This window comes from Paramormyrops kingsleyae, chromosome 11 (assembly GCF_048594095.1).
Source record: "Paramormyrops kingsleyae isolate MSU_618 chromosome 11, PKINGS_0.4, whole genome shotgun sequence".
Classification (NCBI taxonomy): Eukaryota; Metazoa; Chordata; class Actinopteri; order Osteoglossiformes; family Mormyridae; genus Paramormyrops; species Paramormyrops kingsleyae.
In genome coordinates, this window is record NC_132807.1 from 15,964,140 (window position 1) to 15,988,918 (window position 24,779).

The window sequence follows — 24,779 nt, forward strand, 5'->3', positions numbered from 1 at the left end:
TACTAGGAATATTTATGGCAGATATCTTTTCCATTTGTGTATAATATCTGGTGGATTTACCTGACTCCGTTATGCCTGTGTAACATGCCGCATCCATATGTCCATGGGGACAATTCCTGACAGAGCCCTTTCTGAAATTATAGCATGAATGAATTAATGTATGTTTCATTTATATAGTGCTTTTCAAGACACCCAAAATGCGTACAGAACCAATGACGAGCCACTTCAACCACCGGCACTGGTGCACATAATTGGTTGTCCAAGTCAGAAAGAGTCCCTGTCGAGGGTCCTTCTACAGGCGCTAACACGCTGTACTAGTGTGCTAAAATACGTTGTTTTGGCATCTGATTTTAAAGCAACGCATTTTTTTTCTGTCATTGTCTGGCTTGTTGAGCTGACTGCATTAAAAGTGGCAGCTGCATGCTGGCATTCAACAATTTTTTTGTTTGTCACACCAGCAGATGAACTACCAGATAGAATGGTTTGGCGTTCCTCTACCTCAGACACTAAAGTATGCACTTCATATTTTGAGAAATTCCTTTTTTCCTCGTTTGTAGCTACATTGTCTCTGAAATGGTATTACATTGCAATGGCATTACAAAGCAGGTGGGAGATACTGATGTGGCATATGAGACTCAAAATAAATGAATCAGAGAGGGTTGATGGCATTAACTGTTGGTATGCAGGTTGTTATTTCACTGGTTTACTTGTGTTCCCCTGCTTTATACAGTAATATGTGTTGCCTTGTCCAAAATATTGCATATGCCTGCCCATGAGTTTCTGTAAATATAGACATTTTTTCCTGTCAGTCTTTGTTTGATAAATCCATGATTTTGTGTAAAAAGTTGAGTATGCACATTGCGAGCATCCTTTTTTGCATTCACACTTGGTAATCCTATCAGTCTCTGATAAATGAGGTTCCTAAACTTAGGTGAGAAACTGCCTTTTATAGAAAAAGTACATTACAACAATTATAAAACAACGAGTTCTCAAAAATGAGCATGGAAGTAATGTCAAATAGCACAATGAAAAAAATAGTATATACTGTATAATCAAATTCCTGTATGAATTTAAACAGCTCTGGCAGGAATAATCACTGCTCTCTAAATCTGATCTTTACCTTAGACATTTAAGCATTGTGGTCAATGAAATGAGATAATTTACAGCAGTCGCTAATAACTCATACTCATTTATTTCCGTGTGGCAGTTTCTGTGTTATTCAGTCAATTTATTCTCTCAGTGCTGCTAGAAAGACTTTTCTGTACATCACACATATGTCCTCTATTGCATAAGATGGGGGGACAGCATCAAATGCTGCCATCAGAAACTACTAAATTCTTGACTAGCTCACTCAGAAGAGTCTGCTTGTAAAGGATGAGCTTTTATGTGAAGAAGAGGTTCTATATTTTGAAAGACTATATTGATAAAAACTCATAATACTCATACATGACACATGATACATTTATTTGCATGATTTAGTGTGATTCCACTAAAAGCAAAAAATCATTCATTCTATGTCATCCTCCATAGCGATAATCTTTTGTGCTTATACCTCAATACCCAGTAAAAACTAAATAAACCATGGGTTGCACATTAAAAGGAAATACAGAAATCTACTGAATTACTCCAGTTCATTAAAATCATTAATAGTCATGAAATGGAAGTCACCAAAGTCCAAAAGGCTTAATGCCCTATCCATATTAATTAGGCCCTCCAAAATGTGAAGTGAAAAGCAGCCACTCCAACAGTACATGCGTTCTTCAGAATTAGCAAGTGCTCTCTGCAGACCTCCAATCCCAATTAAAAGTCAGTTTAATTAAAATTGATCACATTAAGTAACTGATATGGTTAATTAACTAGAGTCCAAGAGTCCCTTCCTCAAGATCCCACAGATGTATTGTAGTTCACCTCCCATTGGAGTAGCAGATATGAGTGGAATATGCCGCTGTCCCCTTCATGCATGAGGGCTCGGAGATCCCTGGAGCTGTACAGTGCGTGGCCTGAATGCGTTCAGGCCCTAGTCTGAAATCAGCATTTTCAGTCAGCTGTCCAAGGAAATATAGGCTGGGTCAGCTCCGGGCTTAATTACTACATGAGAAAGGACAGTAATTCAATCAGCCACAGTCATTGCGTTTGCCAGAATGAACAAGGTCTACCATGAAGACATTGGACTCCATTCCTGGAGATGAGAATAAGCTAGCACTTCTCTGCCAATGAGTGCTATGCAAGTGGTTTTAGGGGACCAGAGTGGGGGGCTCTGTGGCTCAGTGGGCTAAGCCCCTGTGCCTGTGGTCATAATGCCCATCAGCCCCTGAGCAAGGCCCTTAACCTCCTAGCTCCAGGTGCTGCATGCTGTGCTCCCCAAGCTTGAGTTTACCTGTCTGTGCGTGGCATGGAGAGCGAGATGGGAAAAATCAAAAAGAGAATTTTCCCATGTGGATTTGAAGAAATTTCACCAAAGAATAAATTAAAAATCAGCAGGCAATGACCACTGTCACACATCATTCTTATGTTGCATTCTTGTGCCGTCTTGTATGTATTGCGATGTTTGTCCTGTCCCCTGATGCCTAACCATGCAGCTGTAGCACAAGCATTTCACTGTATTCCTCAAAACTTGAAACTTAAGACAGTCACATGTGTAAATGTAGATGGCAGTGGTCCACTGGGCATAAGTATTAGAGGACTAGGGTTTATTTCATTAGTAACTTTCCTATATAATGCTCACCTGAGCTGTAGAACTGCTTCACGTGACATGCAGGAAACATATTATATAAACATTAGAATAACTGACATAAATATATTTATTTCTCTGACACACAATGTTAAAAGTAATGTATTAGTTACAACCAGATTTAGCTATATTTTACTTTAATATTTAATGCTATATATGTAAAGGAATACTTCCAAAAAACTATATCAGCACAAACCACTCACATGCTTTTTATGTTTATTTAAACATGTCTAGGTCTGTACAATTTGTGACTCAAAGACATAAATAACAATTTACATTTTAATCTTAATTGATATAGCATAGTTTTTTAGAGATTTTTCATGGAAAATTAGTTAGCTTCATAATGAAAGTTGCGTTGTATCACAATTTATTCATGAAAGTTAATCGGGTATTTACACATAATTTCCATGCCAAATCAGTGAGTAAATATCACACTTCTGTCTTCTCCAAAGACTTTAATCTTCCCATTAACAGCCCTAAATCTATAAGTGAACACACTCTTACTTATAATTCCAGCAGCAACTGCTATAGCTCTCTAACAGTGGATGCTACCCAGCCTAATAAAAATTAAAAGATTACATAGATTATCATTCCTTATACCATGGCACTGTTGAATTCTCATATCTGTAGGGCTGATTAATTTTGTATAACCGCACACGCAGTGCCGACTAGGCGAATCTCCAAGCTGCAATGCATGGCTTGCAGTGAATTAACAATTATTTAAATAACGACTCGTGAAAAAGTGACTGGTCCAGTGGTGTCGCTGTAGCAACAGGGCAGTTAGATCGGGGAACAGCACGAGCAACACTGTTAGCCATGGGAAACCCCCCCCCCCCTTTTTATGGCCATATGAAAAAGTTATGGAAGCTGACATCAGTACAAATAGTACATAGATAAAGCAATCGACCTCTGCCTCTTTTTCCACCATTGTGAGGTGGAATAAACACATTACTTTATTCTGATGGAGACCAGGTCAGTGCAGCAAGGACATGGAGATTAACTAAATCTCCTGCACCTGCAGCTGGAGCGAGGGCTGGTCGAGAGCACTGCCCAGGCACCATTTCTCCTGTCTCATGAATATTTGAGATTGGACATCTTTCTAAAAACCAAGGCCGTCTCTGGGGGCTCTGCTCCATCTCGCAGGGCAGTGGAGTGTGCCAGGCAACGTATATTTCATCCAATGTAAAAGCTAGGCTACTAGCAGACCACTGCCAGTATTGATGAGGCACTTTGCAGTGCCTGTGTGGATTGAGGTTGGAAGGTCACAACTCGCAAGCAATCCAGAATAATGGACACCATACTTTGTCAGATAAATGTTCAATATTCTGAAACAAAGGAAAAGCAGTGGTGAGGGTGGGTAGTCTATACTATGTCAATTCATCCAACTGAATGCAGATAACAGGACTGATTCCTTGTTTATTGCCTGGCACAAACGGAGACACCTCATTTTAACCAGGCCATCTCTCAGATACCATCCATTTCAGATCAGTTGCCAAAAGGCAACTCAAACTTTATGGACCTAAAACCTACTGTAAGACCTAAAATCAGATCAAACCAAAGCAGAGTGAAAAAAAGTACAGTAACATGAATCACAGTAACAAATTACCATGGTCTTCTCACAGACCACCTGGCACGCTCAGAGTACTACTGGTGGTGCACGTAACACAGTTTAAGAACCTAAAAAATATCACGGTTTCCTGCAGGACTGATTGTTCCACAAGAAACAACATGAGCATTCATATCCAAGATCCACATACCATGTGCTGCAAAAAGGAAGCAAGGCCTTTTTGAAAAGTTTATAGGAGGCAAAGCTTTAGAAATCACTGTGACAATAAGAAATTGAAAGAGCCAGGCCTGTAACAAAAAGATTTATGACATAGGAGGGTCTTTTGAATTTTATGCATTTCAATATCGTAAATTTCACTGAATCAGGGGTGAAGGGATCCTGTATAATACACATTCCCCCCAAAAATATGTATATAGTTATGGGATTGGATTGGATTGGGTTATCATATTACATGTTGTTTACCATGCTGTATGGTCATATATAGTTTCAGAAGAAATTCTCAGAAAAATAACTCAAGGGTGAAAATGCATAATTCACATGGTAATGTATCTTCCATTAGTTGATTAAAAAAATACATTTCACCTTAATTTACATCAAATTATAATTAGTATTTATTTTCAGAAAAAAAATCAGTTCTACTATATATATATGATAATCATTTTGCTACCAACAAAATACATTGATATTGTCCTTAACCCCTAAAACGCCCTTAAACCCTAGAGATACCTGCCCATCTGGTACCAACAACCATGCCATGTTCAAAGTCACTTAAATCACGTTTCTTTCCAATATTCTGGTGTTTTATGTGAACATTAACTGCAGCTCTTCACCTGTATGTGCATGATATTATATGCTATGTTACTGACATGATTGGCTCTGTGTGTGTGTGTGTGTGTGTGTGTGTGTGTGAAAACTTGCCCCCGCGACCCGAACCCCGGACAAGCGGCAGATGATGAGGATGAGGATGAGGCAAATACAGGGTGGTTCCCTTCCCTCTTTGCAAATATATAGTTATAACTATTCATTACCTGTAAAACCAATTTAGCAAACGAAAAATTAAAAACAGAAGCCTTGACAACCACTGAAAATTATCTACTGAAAAATACATATTTTAAAAGCCTTACAAATGATTGTTAATATTATAAGGTGTTTTCTGCTAGTGATGATACCTCTGCTAAGTATGTCCATGTTCTTTCAGGTTATTTTAAGTTTTTACTCTTCAACAAAATAAAACAACTATTGCAAATTACAATATTTTTAGAATACGAGCCATTTGACAAGTTATCACAGGAACTTTACTATGACATTCTCCTCTACCTGAAAATTTGATTATTTTGATTTTTTACATTGCTGCATTTTTGAAATCTTATTTTTTATATTTTCACTAGTAAACTGCAAACTGTGGTAATCAAATTCTATTCCCCCTGTTTTCTGAGGTGTGAATGACTAACATGCTAACCAAGGGAAATTGTTCCATTTCATTTCCTTTGCTATATGTGGCAAATATAAATCCCACTGCAATAAAAGTGACAGTCAAAGGTATCCCATTCTGAAGGAAAATATATACCATGCTGTGTGCATGCAAATAAAAGTATGCATTTAAATAAGGATTTTAATGGATCTTGAAGCATAGGAAAGCAATCCGTGTCCTTTGAAAGAAGGGACATCAAATGGTTGGCATCAATCAGCCATCAGCGATGGGCTTGCTACAGTGTAGATGGAGGAAATGGTGTCGTGGTACACCCTGCTGGCAAAACTGGGAACTCCATTTGAAAACAATTGCTGTTTGCAGTTAGGATGTGATACAGCTTTTCTCAATTGCAACACACAAAAACTGATACTGCAAACACAATTCTTCAAAACCTTACTTCAGTTGCCATATTGGTAACTCTTTTTGCAGAATTTTAGACACAATTTCCAGAAACACACATATTTGCAGATTTGCTAAACACTGTTTAACCCCATACAGTCTAACATCAAGCACTGCCACTCAAACACTGAGTCCCTGTCCTTTCATTGCAACACAAACAGCACACTCTCATTGTCTAAATACAAATAAGCTTAATTCTCAGCACATTATTCTAATTGTCGAACCAACCAATGAGGGAGCTGTTTTCTAAAGTGAATGCAGTGGGGGCCTCAGGTAAGCTCTTTGGTAAAACAGGACTCAAGAACCAGCCAAGAAATCAAGGAACTGGGAGAAGAAGAGGAAGCGGTGCTGAGAGAAGAGGAGTGGGTCAAGGGGTAAGAAGAAGAGGAAGAGGATAATGATGATGACACCAAATTACACATGACATCAGACCAACAATTATTGAACATGTAGCAGTTTGTGGCATGATCACGAGAGAAGCTGGCAGCTCCAGCTGCATTTCAGCCACTTCACAGTTGCATCCATAACACTGATTGGGTGTGGCAGATAGATTTTATGATATTGATCACAGAAATAACATCCAAATTTAAATAACTTCCAATCACATAAGGTTTTGTTATAATTGTTGTATAAAATGTTTACAATTTTTCCTCAATTTCTATGCCTCCATTTCCCAACTCTAAGCACAAATCCATAACTGCCCAGTCAGCTTCAAAAAACTTCCAGCTTCCAGGTCAAGACTGATTTCTCTACTCAAAACCGGGCAATCTTGCTAAAAACCATTCTTTGGCATCTGACTTAACTCAAAAGCCCTCAAAAACACACGTACTACGACATAATGGGCAGTGGTGGCTTAATGGTTAGGGAAGCGCACTTGTAATTGAAAGACTGCTGACCAGCAAGGCACCACTGAGGTACCCTGAGCAAGGTACCGCCCCCAAGCACTGCTCCCTGGGCGCTGAATTAGCCGCTCCCTGCTATGTCATGATGTCACATATGGGTTAAATATGAGGACACATCTCGTTGTTGTGCACTGTGTGCTGTGGTGAGTCAACAATGACCACTAAATTCTAAATAATCAGGCAAGATCAATTCAAACCACTACTGTAAAAACCTGCAATGAGTAATGTTGCTTATGGTTCAGCTGCATAATAACCTCTTTACATGATGAACACAATAAAAGAAATGAATGTTTACATTTGCACATTTTTTTATTCTTTGACACACTCCAATACCAGACATCACAACTTCAAAATCAATATACTATCACATATAAATGATATAAAATTAAAAAGGTCAATACAGTAAACAAAAAAATTATTCTGCCACAGCATCCCATGTTTGGTCTGGGTCAGGCCAAAGAATCTCAATGAGACGGGCGATATTAGCAGTAGCCAACCCCCAAGCATGTCTTATTCACCCAACCTCATCCTCCTCCTCAAAGATGAGCTCATGAGGAACAGGTCGGCCTTCAACCTCAAAGATTCTCTATAGAAAGAGTAGAGTACACAGTATAGTACCCCTTGAGGAGAAGACTCAAATACTCATACTTGTACATATTCCTGGTATTGGTATTTGACCCTGTCAGAATTTCTTTTAAATGGGAAACGGTAGGCCTGTGTCACCCTGAACCTGTTCTTTTGGAGGATGAGGTCAATTGTAGAGATGCTGACAACATTTATTCCTCTAAATGTGTTGGTCTTCAATCACTCTCTGTTGAATCTCTCGGTGGCTGATTACATTGTTAGCGATAACCATAATCACAAGCTTGCATTCATGCTCCTCTAAAAACATCTTTTGCCTGCCCGATGGGATACAGTAAGTTTACAACATCCTTTTTACAAAATGGGAGCATACATATGAGATAGTAATTCTATGCATTTCTGGCAGCATATACTGTAGTGCAATAGAACAAACGGCTGCAATACATGTATGTGCTGTAACAGCACAGAGTACGACACTCTGAAGTTAGTGGAGGGCAGTATGTAAAACACCAACCTGGTTTCTGCTCAGAAGCTTCGTATTACATAGTCGATCATGACACGGCTCAGGTTTAGTGCACTCGTCGTCCAGCTTCAGACAGACAGACAGACTGACTGACTGAGAGAGACTTACTTTATTTATACAGAAGGAAATTTAGGTGTCCAGTAGCTTGTACACGTGCACATAGGCACACAGACCTATGACATATGACAATTACACAGACATACATACTGCAATAAATACAAAGGAAAATATCAGATATAAAACATATAAAATTGGGTATAAAAATTAGGCATCCAGATGAAGGCATGGTATAGAGGGCAGTGTGCTGTACAGGCCTAAACACTTACACCATCACACTCCTCCCCTTCCATGTGACGTTGAAGAGCTGTACGGCCCTAGGGACAAAGGACCTTCTGAGCCTGTCTGTTTTGCATGACAGGAGCCTTCTACTGAACATGCTCTTCTGTTTGGAGAAAGTGGTGTGCAGAGGGTGACGGTCATTGTCCAGTATTGAGAGCAGTCCGCTCAGGGTCCTCCTATCTGCAGCTGATGTCAGTAACTCCAGCCTTGGCATGCTGTCAGAATTTGTGGGGTTTTGTGCCTCTTGAAGATTAACCACAAGTTCTCAATTGGATTAAGGTCTGGGGAGTTTCCTGGCCATGGACCCAAAATGTCGATGTTTTGTTCCCTGAGCCACTTAGTAATCACTTTTGTCTTATGACACTGTAAGGAAAAGTAGTAAAGATCTCCCAATGTTCTTGGTTGATCATTTGAATACAGACAGTGTTAACAATTCATGATCATGGGGGAAGTCAGGGATAGAATGGGGGTTCCAGTCGGCACCACTAGGGTGATAAGGAAGTAATTGAATTACAATCGTCAATGTCTCCATCCTGTCCTGCCCGATCCCTGCCCCAGGCTCCTCACAGGCCAGGGGGTCACTCTTTCTATGCAAATTCACTCACAACACCTACACACAGCACCTTGTTGGGGAGGGTCTTTTGGGGTATAAAGGGGGGTGAAGAACTGTCCTTAATTTGCATTTGAGCTGCCTTTCAATACCTGGTGTATGTCTACACTGTATTACATTATACTATTTTTACTGTTCAGTAAACCACTGTTTTGCTGAAACGAGACTCTGCAAGTGGATTCCTTACAACACGGTGCTCCATCATGCTGGAAAAGGCATTGTTCGTCACCAAACTGTTCTTGGATGGTTGGGAGAAGTTGCTCTCAGATGTTTTGGTACCATTCTTTATTCATGGCTGTGGTCTTTGGCAAAATTGTGAGTGAGCCCATTCCCTAGGCTGAGAAGCAACGTCACACATGAATGGTCTCAGGATGCTTTACTGTTGGCATGACACAGGACTGAAGGTAGCACTCTTTTGTCTTCAGACAATCTTTTTTCTGAATGCCCCAAACAATTGGAAATGGGATTGATCAGTGAAAATGGCTCTACCCCAGTCCCCAGCAGTCCAATCCCTGTACCTTTTTCAGAATATCAGTCTGTCCCTGAAGTGGCTTCCTTGCTTGCCCTTCTTGATACCAGGCCATTCTCCAAAAGTCTTCGCCTCACTGTGTGTGCAGATGCACTCACACCTGCTATTCTAACTCAATCAGCACGACAGAGTGATCTCCAGCCTTATCCTCGTCAACATTCTCACCTGAGTTAACGAGAGAATCACTGAAATGTTGTCAGCAGGTCTTTTGTGGCAGGGTTGAAATGCAGTAAAAATGTTTTTTTTGGGATTAAGTTCATTTTCAGGGCAAAGAGGGACTTTGCAATACATTGCAATTCATCAGATCACTCTTCATAACATTCTGGAGTATATGCAAATTGCCATCATAAAAACTGAGGCAGCAGACTTTGTGAAAATAATTTTTTCCCTCGGCATCGGCCATTCAGAGTACTGCAGATAAAATTCACTAGCGCTTAACTACGATAAGTTTTTGACAACTGATGCTGTACATCAGGGGTCTCCAACTCTGGTCCTGGAGAGCAAATGTGCATTTTTGTGTACAAAAAGAGAGTAAATATTTCACTTAGAATCAGCAAAGTTTAAATACATGTGGTGTCTAAGTTCAGTAAACACATGCAAGATTCATGTAAAGCCATTGATTTATTTTGAAAATGCATGACTTTTACCTTCTGCATAAGGAAAAACTGGTAATATCCATTTCGGCTAGGAGTCACTGTTGCTTCCGAGCAGCAATTTATGGTCTATGTCGGCATCATGTGGTCGAAAATGGAATTGCTTTACAATATGAAACTCGTGTCTAAATTTTTTTTCTTCTAGTAATAATAAAAAAAATATGAAAATAGGGTCAACTTACACCCCAGAGTACGTGGGTAGTTGTAAGATTTAAAGTGGCAGTGAAGACTGTACATATACATATCAATCTCATGTGCATCATCAATGACTCATAATGGATCATTTATTTCAGGCAGTTACCCTATTTGTTCATGATTTGTAGCTGAGTAGTAACTGAGTTAGTAAGGTACTAAGGAATGATATTGTAAAGGGTTACCAAATTTTTTTATTTGTATAAAATATTTATCTGATTGCTTTATTTGAGAACAAAGAATTATTTTCTTGATGTTTTCTTGCAGGATGCTGCCCATTCAGCAGTAAACCAGGCCAGTACAGAATCAAAATGTGGACAGCATGCAACTCAGAGTCCAGCTATTGCTAAATCCAGGTTTATACAGGGAAGGCTCTGGGGGGAAGCAAGGGAGGAAAAACCTGGCAAAACTAGTAGTGCTGGACTTGTCAGAGGGGCTCAAGGGGCAGAATATCACAGTAGATAACTTCTTCACCTTTTTCTTCCTGGGTCAGGAGCTCCAAAAACACTGTATGTCCCAATCGTCCGGAGCTGCCGCTAGCCCTGCTCACAAGCAAGGTCAGCCGAGACAACTACTCAAAATTCAGATTCTTATCTAGCACAAGCATTATCTCTCAAAAAGAAATAAGAACGTGCTCCTTGTGAGCATGTTCCACAGAAAACCATTCCCTGTGGATGTCTAAATAAACTCCGTTTGCCCGTATTACCGGCTTGACTCGCCTGCTTGCCAGCGTAACAGAAACAATAAACGAGTCTCCTATAGGAAATCAGCACTATGTGAATTTTTTCATTAAGCAGATGTTGCATGGAGTACAATACTAAACCAAAAGATGCAGATTAGAATAGAAGATTCCTATCAATTTGTGAAGCGTAGTGGCTGTGAAGGCTCCATGCTTGTCTCTTAGCACTAGGTTTGCAGCTTTCTATTCAGTCATTTCAGTGGGGGTTTCCGCTGGGTACTCTTGTTTTAACTCATAGTCAAAAACATAGATAGTAGCTGAGCTGAGTGTTAAGGTGTCCAAGTGGAGAGTGAATGTGATGTGGCTTCACAAATGCTTTGCTGCATACCTCGGTTGTAATGAGTGGTTATTTCAGTCAAAAGTTGCTCTTCTATCAGCTTGAATCAGTCGGCCCATTCTCCTCTGACCTCTAGCATCAACAAGGCATTTTCGCCCACAGGACTGCCGCATACTGGATGTTTTTCCTTTTGCACACCATTCTTTGTAAACCCTAGAAATGGTTGTGCGTGAAAATCCCAGTAACTGAGCAGATTGTGAAATACTCAGACCGGCCCATCTGGCACCAACAACCATGCCATGCTCAAAATTGCTTAAACCTTTCTTTCCCATTCTGACATTCAGTTTGGAGTTCAGGAGATTGTCTTGTCTTGAGTGTATATGACAAATATCATATATATTAGTGTGTGTGTGTGTGTGTGTGTGTGTGTATGTATGTATATATATATATATATATGCGTGCACATGTGTTTCATTTGTCAAATGGGACAAACAATATCTCTAATTGGTACCTTGTGCTGTCAAGGCATTTGTGGATCTTCTCTTTTGATTCCCCCAGTGAATCCAAAAAAACAGTTCTCTTTATAGATGGGTATATATATGGCCTGAAACAAATACCACGATGCAAAAATATATAGTCTGAAATAAACACTAAATGATATGTCCTTGTGACATAAAAATACACTAAAGCAAATAACGCTACAGAATGACAGCAGCCAAAAAAGTCAAAAGACAAAAAACTGAAACTAATAAATCAGACAGATAATTTGACAGGAAATGTATGTAAGAAAAATAGCAGATAAATTAGTAATTACAAATTGGTTGATTGTGGAGAAGTGAAGAAGAGACAGAATTGATCTCTCAACTTGAGCAGGTAATTACAGTATCCCAGCATTACATATTTCCAACATAACAAGGGCAAGGATATGGAAATGTTGTATTATATATTATTTAATGTGCCATAATCGTGTATGTCTACTTACAGCAAGAGTCCAGTGTGCATGCTCCCCAATAACACCCAGAAACAACTTTAACTCATTTGGGTCCACCTAAAATATGCAGACCATAACAGCACTGTCTCAACTAAAACTTTCATACAATACAATACTCGTTCACAGCTTTCATTATGAAAGACTGTCAGTTACTTTGATACTGCACCTTTCTAAGGATTTTGTAGGATCCCTGCCACACCTTAGTCATGGGAAATGAATCAATGAGAAATGCCTTTTCAGCTCTCTCCCGGTTATGCTTTCTTGTTAGTGCAAAGAGGTATGCATTTATAACCTTTGGAAATACCGACAGCATTTTTAATGACAATGATATATTTTCATGGAGTGTCAGATTGTCTGAATCATGTGTGACTGGCCTACCTCACTCTCAAGTTCTCTCCCAGGTGCAAGCCGTGCTATGCCTCAGTTAAATAATTTATAAGAACCAATCTTAGACAGCAGTAAAGTTTTCCTCTGCTCAGCTCTGCCTGACCAGGCTGCATCGACACCTGCCAAAGTTTTGACACACAATGTTAAGAACCACTTAAAAACCTATTTGACAACTTTTAAAATTAAATAACTTAAAATGAAAATAATACAGCATTATACAATAAATGTACTGTATCACCTACTTTTTTCAAATTTGGAAAACGTTGGTGCTGGAGGCTGTGGGTCCTGAGGAGTCAGTGCTGGAGGCTGTGGGTCCTGAGGGGTCGGTGCTGGAGACTGTGGGTCCTGAGGGGTCGGTGCTGGAGGCTGTGGGTCCTGAGGGGTCGGTGCTGGAGGCTGTGGGTCCTGGGGGGTCGGTGCTGGAGACTGTGGGTCCTGAGGGGTCGGTGCTGGAGACTGTGGGTCCTGAGGGGTGGATGCTGGAGGCTGTGGGTCCTGAGGGGTCGGTGCTGGAGACTGTGGGTCCTGAGGGGTGGATGCTGGAGGCTGTGTGAAACTTTTTTGAAGTCTATGAGGCGCATGTGGCAGTTCTTGAATGTATGGAACCAGATGATTCAAATTAATTTTGAGGAACTTTATCCCTTTCTCATTAATCAAGTCCACATTCTTCCCTTCAATCGATGTTACTGTGAATGGCCCCAGAAGGTCTTTGTCGAGCTTTCTTCCCTTTCTCTCCAGACTCCTGACATTCTTCCTGAGAACTTTGTCTCCAATTTTAAGGCTGTGTGGTGTAGCCCCAAGGCCCAGCTTTCTTCTTGGTTTTTCTCTTGCTGTTGTCATGTTTTTCTTCACTGTACTCAATATTAGGTCCTGAGTTTTAAGAGCAGGACTGACAGTTTCTTCCTCCAAAACTTTCTCCACTGTTTCATTAATGTATGCAATAATAAATAAATAACATTACTTTTACATCACCAATAATTTTAGGTTGATCATGCAATTTCATGCAGATCACCCCTCCCGACCTGGACCGCAGCCCTGTGGCAGACCTCGGCGCAATAGTCGACCGGCGAGAGTCGGTCGTCAGAGCGGGGGTTCTGTCACGCCAGAGGCTACGAGCAATCGAGGCCACACCCCCTTTCGCTACACCACGCCCACCTTCACTACTTAAACCTCGCACGACGATCTCTCCGTGTGAGCAATTGTAGAATGCAATCTCCAAGCAACTTTCCCCTGTATCTCTGTTCCAGCCCCGATCCGTCGGACTCTCCCTGCCTCCGCTTCCTGCGCCTCCGGACCCGTCCCACTCCCGTCCGCCCCGGATTCCCCTTCGGCTTTGGTATTTAGGATCGGACGGATTTTGGTATTGACCCTGCTCGTTATTTGGACTTCCCTCTGGTTTACGGCAATAAAGGACTGTTGGACCCTTCCCGACCTTGACTGTCACGACCCTTCTGGACCCTTCATGGGAACCGCTGGGGGTGGAGCGTCATCAGCCACGGAAACTGCTGAGGGCAGAGCATCATCCATCACGGGAACCACTGAGGGCAGAGCGTCATCCACCACGGGAACCGCTGAGGGCAGAGCGTCATCCACCACGAGAACCGCTGAGGGCAGAGCGTCATCCACCACGGGAACCGCTGAGGGCAGAGCATCATCAGCCACGGGAACCACTGAGGGCAGAGCGTCATCCACCACGGGAACCGCTGAGGGCAGAGCATCATCCGCCCGGACTGGAGCTGTCGGGGATAGAGCTTCATCTGCTGGGACTGGGGCCTCGCAGGGTGGCGCATTGGCCGCCGGGACCGGGACCTTGGGAAATGACGCAGGGGCCATCAGGCCAGGAAACTTGGACGGCAGCACAACAGGAGCCACAGGCGCAGCCAGAACCTTGGGTGGCAGCACAGGGACCTCTGGGGGCGCAGCCAGAACGGAAGGTGCATCGTTGAGGGCACCTCAGGCAGCTCCGACAGGGGACCGTAACACAAGCCACAAGCTATGGCTACCTGCTTTAAATTAGCTTCCACCACCCCGCGTCTCAGCCGCTGTAGGTTTTTACGTACCTCATCTGCGAGGTGTGCGTCCTCAAATGGGGACATATGCTCCAGGATATTCCGAGTACGAACAGCTAAAGCGAGAGCCACTGGGTCCTTCTGGACTTTGGGCTGTTGCAGCCAATAAATCATCTCATTCAACCATGGGGCCCTGAACAGGAACTGTAACCACGAGGGACAAAGCTGGAACTGGAACCACCAGGGGTGAAGCAGGAACTGGAACCACCGGGGCCAAGTAGGGACCTCGAGGACAGGAACCACAGGGACAGGGACCAGAACAGGAACCTGAGGGAGTGGAGCAGGAACCTCTGGGGGCAGGCACAGAAACTACAGGGACTGCGGCTGGGGTTTGCGCCTTAGCAGCGGGGATCGCCCATTTGGGGATCTTGAGGACCCACAGGATAGCATCCCTAACAGACCTGGCCCCTTTAAGAGCCAGGCGCGTCCCAAAAAAGGGGCAAGCTGCTGATCCTGGTAGCAGAGCAGCGGCAATGTGGGTGTCGGGCACCCGTGGAGGCAAAGCGACAGCGGTGGCATCAGGGAAGAATACCGCTGGGTTGAGGATCGGGAAGGACTCCTCCTGACAAGCAGCAGGGCAAGCAGCGGAGCCTGAGGTGCGTCTTCCCATCTGCGGTTTTTCTGCTTCTTCTTTTGGTTTGCTGCTTCCGGCAAAGTTGAGGGCACCTCAGGCAGCTCCGACAGGGAACCGTAAGGCTAGCCACAAGCTGTGACTATCTGCTTTAAATTAACTTCCACCACCCCGCGTCTCAGCCGCCGTACGTTTTCACGCACCTTGTCTGTGAGGTGTGCGTCCTTGAATAGGGACATATGCTCCAGGATATCCCCAGTACAAACAGCCAGAGTGAGAGCCGCAGTGGCAGCCAATAAATCATCTCATTGGTGAGGTCAAGGTATTCCGCCTTGTTTGGGAGTCCAGTCATCCTGTCACGATGCACAGCACACGGAGCGCAAATAAAGTAGAGTAGGATGCCAGGGATTGGAAAGAATATGAGGTTTTAACGAACAGCAAGCGAACGCAGACTGACAATAAAATGATCGGACTGGGGAAACAAACTGAAATGTGGACTAAATACGTTGAACTAATGACAACAACAAGAAACAGCTGATAAACATGGGGATTGTACAAGGGGTTAACAAGGGGGCGTGGCACATGAAAGGAGCAGACGATCAAGGCAGGACACTTGATTAAAAGTCTTGATCTTTTCTTGGTTGGGATGGGTTTTGGTCTTGACTTAGTCTTGGGTTGGATGAGTCTTGATTGCAATACAAATGAACACATTATTGGCACAAACAACCATCACAGTCTTTCCCCTGACATGAAGTTGGAAGGAGGCAACCCTCTCATTCTCATGCTCATTGGTACACCTGAGAGCTACGAAAAATGAAGGCGGCTGGGCATGTCCTTGAGCGGCGGCTTAAGGCCTCTGGGCTGACTGTCCACAAACAGTCTTACAGGGAACACAAGAGAGCGTATGCAAAAGCTCTGAAAGTTGCACGGTCCAGGTTCTATTACACCATCATCAGCAACAGCTCCAGGAACTACAAAAAAAATTTTTCAACTGTAAATCACCTTCTCAAACCTCCTTCACCTGCCCACTCCGAGGCCACCGAGGAGAGGTGCAACATGCACATCAATTTCTTCAAACAAAAAGTTCATAACATCCGCTCACACCTCTCCACCACGGATATCCTGCCTCCTCCAACTGTCGACCCACTGTCTGAGACTGTCCAGCCCCTTTGCTCCTTCTCTGCTGCCACACGAGAAGAGGTGGAGGACGTCATCAGGAAAATGAAACTCTCTACCAGTTTCCTAGATCCTTTCCCCTCAGCCCTGCTGAAGGCCAACATCTTTGTCGTCTCTCCACTCATCACTAGGATCATAAACCACTCCCTCATGGCTGGCCATATTCCTTCTGCATTAAAAACTGCTGTCATCAGACCTCTACTGAAAAACCCAATCTGGATCCTGAAGTTCTCTCTAACTATAGGCCCAATTTCTCTCTAAAGTTCTGGAAAAAACAGTTGCAGCACAACTTCATGATCACCTAAAACTGAGTAACCTGTTTGAAAAGTTTCAGTCTGGTTTCTGCCCTGGTCAAAGCACCGAAACAGCCCTGGCCAGGGTCACCAATGACCTTCTGATGACAGCAGATACTGGTTCCCCTTCTCCACTCATCCTCCTTGACCTGACAGCTGCTTTTGACACAATAGACCACAACATCCTCTTCCACCAAATGTAATACACCATTGCACTCTCAGGAAATGTTCACAACTGGTTCACATCATACCTGACAGGCAGAACTGAGCATGTCGCCCTGGGCAGCACAAAATCTCACACCTACAACGTCACCCGTGGTGTCCCACAGGGCTCTGTGCTAGGCCCCATCCTTTTCACCATCTACATGCTCCCCCTTGGCATTAGCAGACATGGTTTATCTTTCCCCTTTCCTGGAGCCGACACCTTATTGTGGTGGAGGGGTTTGCGTGTTCCAATGATCCCAGGAGTTGCCCGGGGCTTTATGCCCCTTGTAGGGTCACCCAAGGCAAACAGGTCCGGGGTGAGGAACCAGACGAAGTGCCGCTCATAAGACCACTAATGATGCACAAAATAATGGAACCACAGTTTATCTTGCCTGGACGCGGGTCACCGGGGCCCCCCCTAGGGGTGGGGCTCAATGGCGAGCACCTGGTGGCCAGGCCTATACCCATGGGGCCTGGTCGGGCACAGCCTGAACAAGGCATGTGGGTCCCCCCTACAATGGGCTCACCACCTATAGGAGGGGCCATAGGGGTCGGGTGCGAAGTGAGCTGGGCAGTGGCCGAAGGCGGGGACCTTAGCAGTCCGATCCTCGGCTGCGGAAGCTAGCTCTTGGGACATGGAATGTCACCTCTCTGATGGGGAAGGAGCCTGAGCTTGTGCGCGAGGTTGTGAAGTTCTGGCTAGACATAGTCAGGCTCACCTCGACGCATGGCCTGGGCTCTGGAACCAGTCTCCTCAAAGGGGGTTGGACCATCTTCCACTCTGGAGTTGCTCACGGGGAGAGGCGCCGAGCAGGGGTGGGCATACTTGTTACCCCCTGGCTGGGCACCTATACATTGGGGTTTACCGCTATGGATGAGAGGGTAGCCTCCCTTCGCCTTTGGGTGGGGGGACAGGTCCTGACTGTTGTTTGCGCTTATGCGCCAGGCGGCAGTTCAGAATACCCACCATTTTTATAGAACCCTGGAAGTGGTGTTGGAGAGCACTCCTCCTAGGGACTCTCTTGTTCTACTGGGGGACTTCAATGCTCACATTGGCAATGACAGTGAGACCTGGAGTGGCGTGATTGGGAGGAACGCCCCCCCCGATCTGAACCCGAGTGGTGTTCTGTTGTTGGACTTCTGTGCTCGTCACGGATTGTCCATAATGAACACCGTGTTCAGGCATAAGGGTGTTCATATGTGCACCTGGCACCAGGACACTGTAGGCCGCAGTGCGATGATCGACTTTGTAGTCATGTCATTGGACTTGCGGCCACATGTCTTGGACACTCGGGTGAAGAGAGGGGCGGAACTGTCAACTGATCACTACCTGGTGGTGGGTTGGCTCCGCTGGTGGGGGAGGAAGCCGGCCAGGCCTGGCAGGCCCAAGCGTATAGTGAGGGTCTGCTGGGAACGTCTGGCGGAATCCCCTGTCAGGGGTAGTTTCAACTGCTACCTCCGGCAGAACTTCTCCCATGTTGAAGTAGTCCTATTGGGCTTTTTTAGCCTGTGGGACTCCAGAGGCAGCTGACAGGTACCGGCAGGCCAAGTGGGGTGCGCCTTCGGCGGTCGCTGAGGCAAAAACTCGGGTATGGGAGGAGTTTGGCGAGGCCATGGAAAACGACTTCCGGACGGCTTCGAGGCGATTCTGGTCCACCATCCGGCGGCTCCGGGCGGGAAAGCAGTGCAACATCAACACTGTTTATGGTGGGAATGGGGTGCTGCTGACCTCAACTCGGGATGTTTTTGGGTCGGTGGAGGGAGTACTTCGAAGACCTCCTCAATCCCACCGACACGCCTTCCAATGTGGAAGCAAAGTATGCGAACTTGGGTGTGGGCTCCCCTATCTCTGGGGCGGAGGTCGCTGAGGTGGTTAAAAAGCTCCTCAGTGGCTGGGCCCCGGGGGTGGATAAGATCCACCCGGTGTACCTTAAGGCTCTGGATGCTGTGGGGTTGTCCTGGTTGACACGCATTTGCAGCATCGCGTGGACATTGGTGGCAGTGCCTCTGGACTGGCAGACCGGGGTGGTGGTCCCCCTCTTTAAGAAGGGGCACCAGAGGGTGTGCTCCAACTATAGGGAGATCACACTCCTCAGCCTCCCTGGTAAGGTCTATTCAGGGGTTCTGGAGAGGAGGGTCCGCCAGATTGTTGAACCTCAGATTCAGGAGGAGTAGTGTGGTTTTCGCCCCAGCCGTGGAACAGTGGACCAGCTCTATACTCTCCGCAGGGTTCTGGACAGTTCATGGGAGCTTGCCTAACCAGTCTACATGTGTTTTGTGGGCTTGGAGAAGGCATTTGACCGTGTCCCTCTGGGAGTCTGTAGTGGAAAATTACCACCAAGCATGATGTCTGATGGTTACTAAGGAAGTTAGGCTGCAAAATAAGGTTGCTATGCTCGAAGAAACAGATGCAAGAGACTGGGGAGGGGTTTTAGACCTTACCCATGTTAAGCTAGACAAGAGATGAATTTTTATTCTATATATGGTAAATATAAGATGCTTGTGCTAGACGAAAAGCTTGTCCTGAGCATAGAATGTGCAAAAGCAGACATGTGGTGTTTCCGCCCGGTTGTGGTTGCAGAGAAAGGTCATTTGTCTGTCAATATAAAATGAAAGCAACTGCGTTTGCTATTTGGAGAACTTCTCAGAACTGTCTGTGGAGAGTCTCCCCGAGCTCGCATAGAAAGATATCTCAATAAATGAAACCAAGCTAAACCATTGGACTCATCTGTTGCTTCCTACCTCCAAATTTCCATAACAAGTCCTGTGGGGGGTGCTCCAGGAGTATGGGGTGCCAGGCTTCCTTTTAAGGGCTGTTCGGTCCCTGTATGACCGGTGCCAGAGCCTAGTCCGCATGGGCGGCAATAAGTCTGACTTGTTTCTGGTGAGGGTTGGACTCCGTCAGAGCTGCCCTTTGTCACCGATTCTTTTCATAGTTTTTATTTACAGAATTTCTAGGCGCAGCCAGGACGTTGAAGGTGTCCGGTTTGGTGACCTCAGGATTAGGTCTCTGCGTTTTGCAGATGATGTGGTTCTGTTGGCCTCATCGAACCATGACCTTCGGCTCTCGCTGGGACAGTTCGCAGCTGAGTGTGAAGCGGCTGGGATGAGAATCAGCACCTCCAAATCCGAGACCATGATCCTCAGCCGGAAAAGGGTAGAATGCTCTCTCTGGGTCGGGGATGGGGTCCTCCCCCAAGTGGAGGAGTTTAAGTATCTCGGGGTCTTGTTCATGAGTGGGGGGACGATGGAATGGGAGATCAAGAGGCGGATCAGTGTGGCGTCCGGAGTGATGCGGGAGCTGCATCGGTCTGTCATGGTGAAGAAGGAGCTGAGCCAAAAGGCAAAGCTCTCGATTTACCAGTTGATCTACGTTCCTACCCTCACCTATGGTCACGAACTGTGGGTCGTGACCGAAAGAACGAGATCGCGAGTGCAAGCGGCCGAAATGAGTTTCCTCCGCAGGGTGGCTGGGCTCTCCCTTAGAGATAGGGTAAGGAGCTTAGTCATTCGGGGGGGACTCAGAGTAGATCCGCTGCTCCTACGCATCGAGAGGAGCCAGATAAGGTGGCTCGGGCATCTGATTAGGATGCCTCCTGGACGCCTCCCTAGTGAGGTTTTCCAGGCATGTCCCACTGGGAGGAGGCCCCGGGGAAGACCCAGGACACGCTGGAAGGACTATGTCTCTCGGCTGGCCTGGGAACACCTCGGGATTCCCCCAGAGGAGCTGGATGAAGTGGCTGGGGAGAGGGAAGTCTGGGGTTCCCTTCTGAGACTGCTGCCCCCGTGACCCGACCTCAGAGAATCGGGAGATAATGGATGGATGGGTTTATCTTTCCATTGCTATGCCAATGACACTCAGCTCTACCTCAGGACTACCCCCACCTCCTCTACTGCTCCTCTGCCAACATCCACACTGACTACCTGCCTGGAGGAGATGAGGCTGGATGAGGTTCAACTTCCTTCAGCTGAAACAGAAGCCATCTTAGTTGGCACACCACACCATCTTTGCTCTTCTACCATCACCAGTATCACTTTCTCTGGCCAAAACATCCCCCGTTCCACATCTGTCACCAATTTGGGTGTTAAAATGGACCCTCAGCTTACCTTTGACACCCACATCAAACACCTCTGTAAGACATCATTATACCACCTCTGTAAGTCATCATTATACCACCACTTTGTAGTGTGCACTATGAAGTGCCAGACCGGTGCCAGAGCCTACCTCAGGACTACCCTACACTATGAAGTGCACACTACAAAGTGTACACTATGAAGTGCGCACTACAAAGTGTACACTACGAAGTGCGCACTACAAAGTGTACACTACTAAGTGTACACTACGAAGTGCGCACTACAAAGTGTACACTACTAAGTGCGCACTTCGTAGTGTACACTAGTAAGTGCGCACTTTATAGTGTACACTTCATAGTGCGCACTTTATAGTGTACACTTCATAGTGCGCACTTCGTAGTGTACACTTTGTAGTGCGCACTTCGTAGTGCACACTTCGTAGTGCGCACTTCATAGTGTACACTAGATACGGCATACTCAGTACGGTTACAGTTAGATTATACTGCGCACTACGAAGTACACTATGAGGGACTAAGTATGCCCTATCGAGTGCACACAACTGAAAAGGACTGAGTATGCCCTTTCCAGTGAGCACTTCGTAGTGTACGCTTCGTAGTGTGCACAACGTACTGTGCACTTTGTTGTGTGCACACGATATGGCATACTCAGTATGGTTACAGTTTGATTAAAGTTACCATTAGACTTAGGCTTAGCATGTTTACATAAGCACTGGGGGTGTGTTTATGATTACAGTTATAGCTTTTGTTAGAGATAGAATAAGGGCTATGGTTACTGCTATGGTGGTCATAGTCTTACGGCTATGATTAAGGTTGTCATATGGTTTTGAGATTTGAGATATACAGCAACATATAGTGTAACATTCAACATCGCTGCCTCCACAGTGAATTGCTAATTTTGTGATACTGCTGCTGCATTCTCTACATTCTACCCACTGCTCCACTTCATGCTGCTGCTTTGTTCTGTCACATATCATTTAACTATCTCATGTCACTCAGGTGGACCACAGTCATCAATGATGAGATATTTACCTATTTCATTTACTACTTCAAAATATAATAAAGCAACAGTATAGCAATATGTACTCTACGGGCAAGAAACATTCAGCATACAACACAATGTTTTAAGCAGCAGGCAGGCATTCTTTAACCACAGGACTTGTTCACCATGTCATATTAGCCAAACAGTCTTTAGTCAAACTGCAACTACATTTTTCCATGAGACTTTTCCACAAAATGGTCATATTTAAAATGCCTTCAGAAATTCATCACACACTGTCTGATATTACATTACAGTTCATAAAAATGCCTGTGGGGAACCTAAAACAAAAAAAAAAGTGCTATTTCTTTTAATTGAACACTCTATAATGGTTCTATATAGAACCTTTGAGGGTGTCATATATGTACCAAGCTATAGAACCCTTAAAGGTTCAATATGGAGCCTTTTGTTTTAAGAGTATGCATAAATACTCTTGCAGGAAGGTTAATAATGTCTCTAAGGACAGTAGGAAACAGGGGTCTTTGACCCTCGCTTCAGTAGACGCTGCGGGTGGCGAGTTGTGTTGAGCGAGGTCAAGCATATCATTTTCATTATTAGGTCTGACCGCGTTGTTGATGTTGTCTATTTCATCTAATAAGGCTTCGGGTATAGGAGGGGGTGTTGCTCCTTCCATACCTGCTGATTCAGGTCTTTCGTAGATTTTCTCTTGACCGGTCCGCGCCATCTCTTGTAGAAAAAAACAGAGAATACCTATTATTAGAATAAGTTATTTTAATGTATAGCATTTATCATAAAACATGTATAAAAGAAATAATATACTCACTCACTCTATGCAAGTCCCGTGTAGTTTTCTTTTCTTTTTCAAGTGGGGTAGTTGTGTTTCTTTACCAAAGGAGGAAAACCCATACGGTGACCGCTCAGCGTAATAAAAATATCTGCATTTTTTAACTTTTATTTAATGAGAAATATGCAGCCTGTCAAGTTTTAGGATTATCTCATTTTCTTAATTATGTCTATTTGATGTACGTCACGGTGCTTTTCTTTGAACTCATATTTGTACTTATGCGCAGACGATACGCTTGACCGGGGATGACCTACTGTGATGTAAATAACGGGCGTAACAGAAAAACCAAAACTTCAAACAAAATACAAGTAAGACAAAATAAATGTAAGACAAAATGTCCAATTTGATGTGTGGCCCAATTACAGTTGACCGGGATGACCTACGGGGATGTAAATAACGGTTGCATCAGAAAAACCCAAACTTCAAAAAAGAAAAAAATGGGGGACATCCTCACTCCCTACCACTTTCACATGCACACACACACGGGAAAACTGCTGCTGCTGCTGCAGGGGGGGGTCAAACACTACCCACTCACCCTCCCCTCACAGACACAGACACAAGGCCAAACTGCTGCTGCTGCTGCTAAGCGTTTATTGGAGGATAGCGTCAGACCCACCTCTTCCTACTCCTCTCATTCTTAGCTCCAACTTTCTCATTTTCACACAGTTTCTTTCAGACTCGCGCAACACAGGGATAAGCTCCAACATCGCTCTCACAATCTCCGAGTCCTTTGCAGAATCTACAAGTACAATGTTTACACTCTCCGGACCAACCAGGACCTTCACACAGTACCGCTCCACAAGCAGCCCCAGCGTACGCTCACACTCCATCAGGTAACCAACCCGCTCAGCTCCGCGCTCAGCTCCGTGCTCGGCACCGTCAGCCATCACCCTCATAGCACGGGGCTATTCCGACAAATCACACTCATAAGCACACAATTCACTGATGAAACTTCATTTCACTCTCCAAGCTAGTCAAAATAAAATAAAAAATTAAAAATAATAAAAATAATAATAAAATAAATAATAAAAATTAATAAATAATAAAAAAAAATTAAATCCTCTCCCTACATATGGAAATTAACAACGTCATCAGTCGTTGCGTCACCTGGCTCCACACTGAGCCCGCCCCCCGACCTGTCATATTTGATAAATTTGACCCTTTGAACTTCAAAGACCTGTCATTTTGATTAATGTGACCTTTGTGACCTTTGAACCAACCTGTCATTTTGACGAACGCGGTATTATCTATCTCTCCAAAGTGCAATACAAATAACATTTATTATTATTAATATTATTATTAAACAATGTTTTATTTGTTTTAAATGTCTTACAGCATCGTGTCGGACATGCATTTGGTCCAGCTGACTTTACCAGCATAGATTCAGCCTTATAGTTAACAGGTTATATTACTTGTTTATCATTATGAGACATATCTCCCTTTTCAGGTGCAAGGAATTAACGTGATTTTATTTTGCCTTCTCCAATACAGCATATGCAAATCTCATATTCTGCAGTTCAACGTCAAACCACAAGTTTTTATTTAAGTTAGTTGTACATGACTGTATAAGAAATTCATATTTAAAATAAATGTTACAATGCCACTAAATAAACCAAATGAGTGAACCAAATTCATTGTT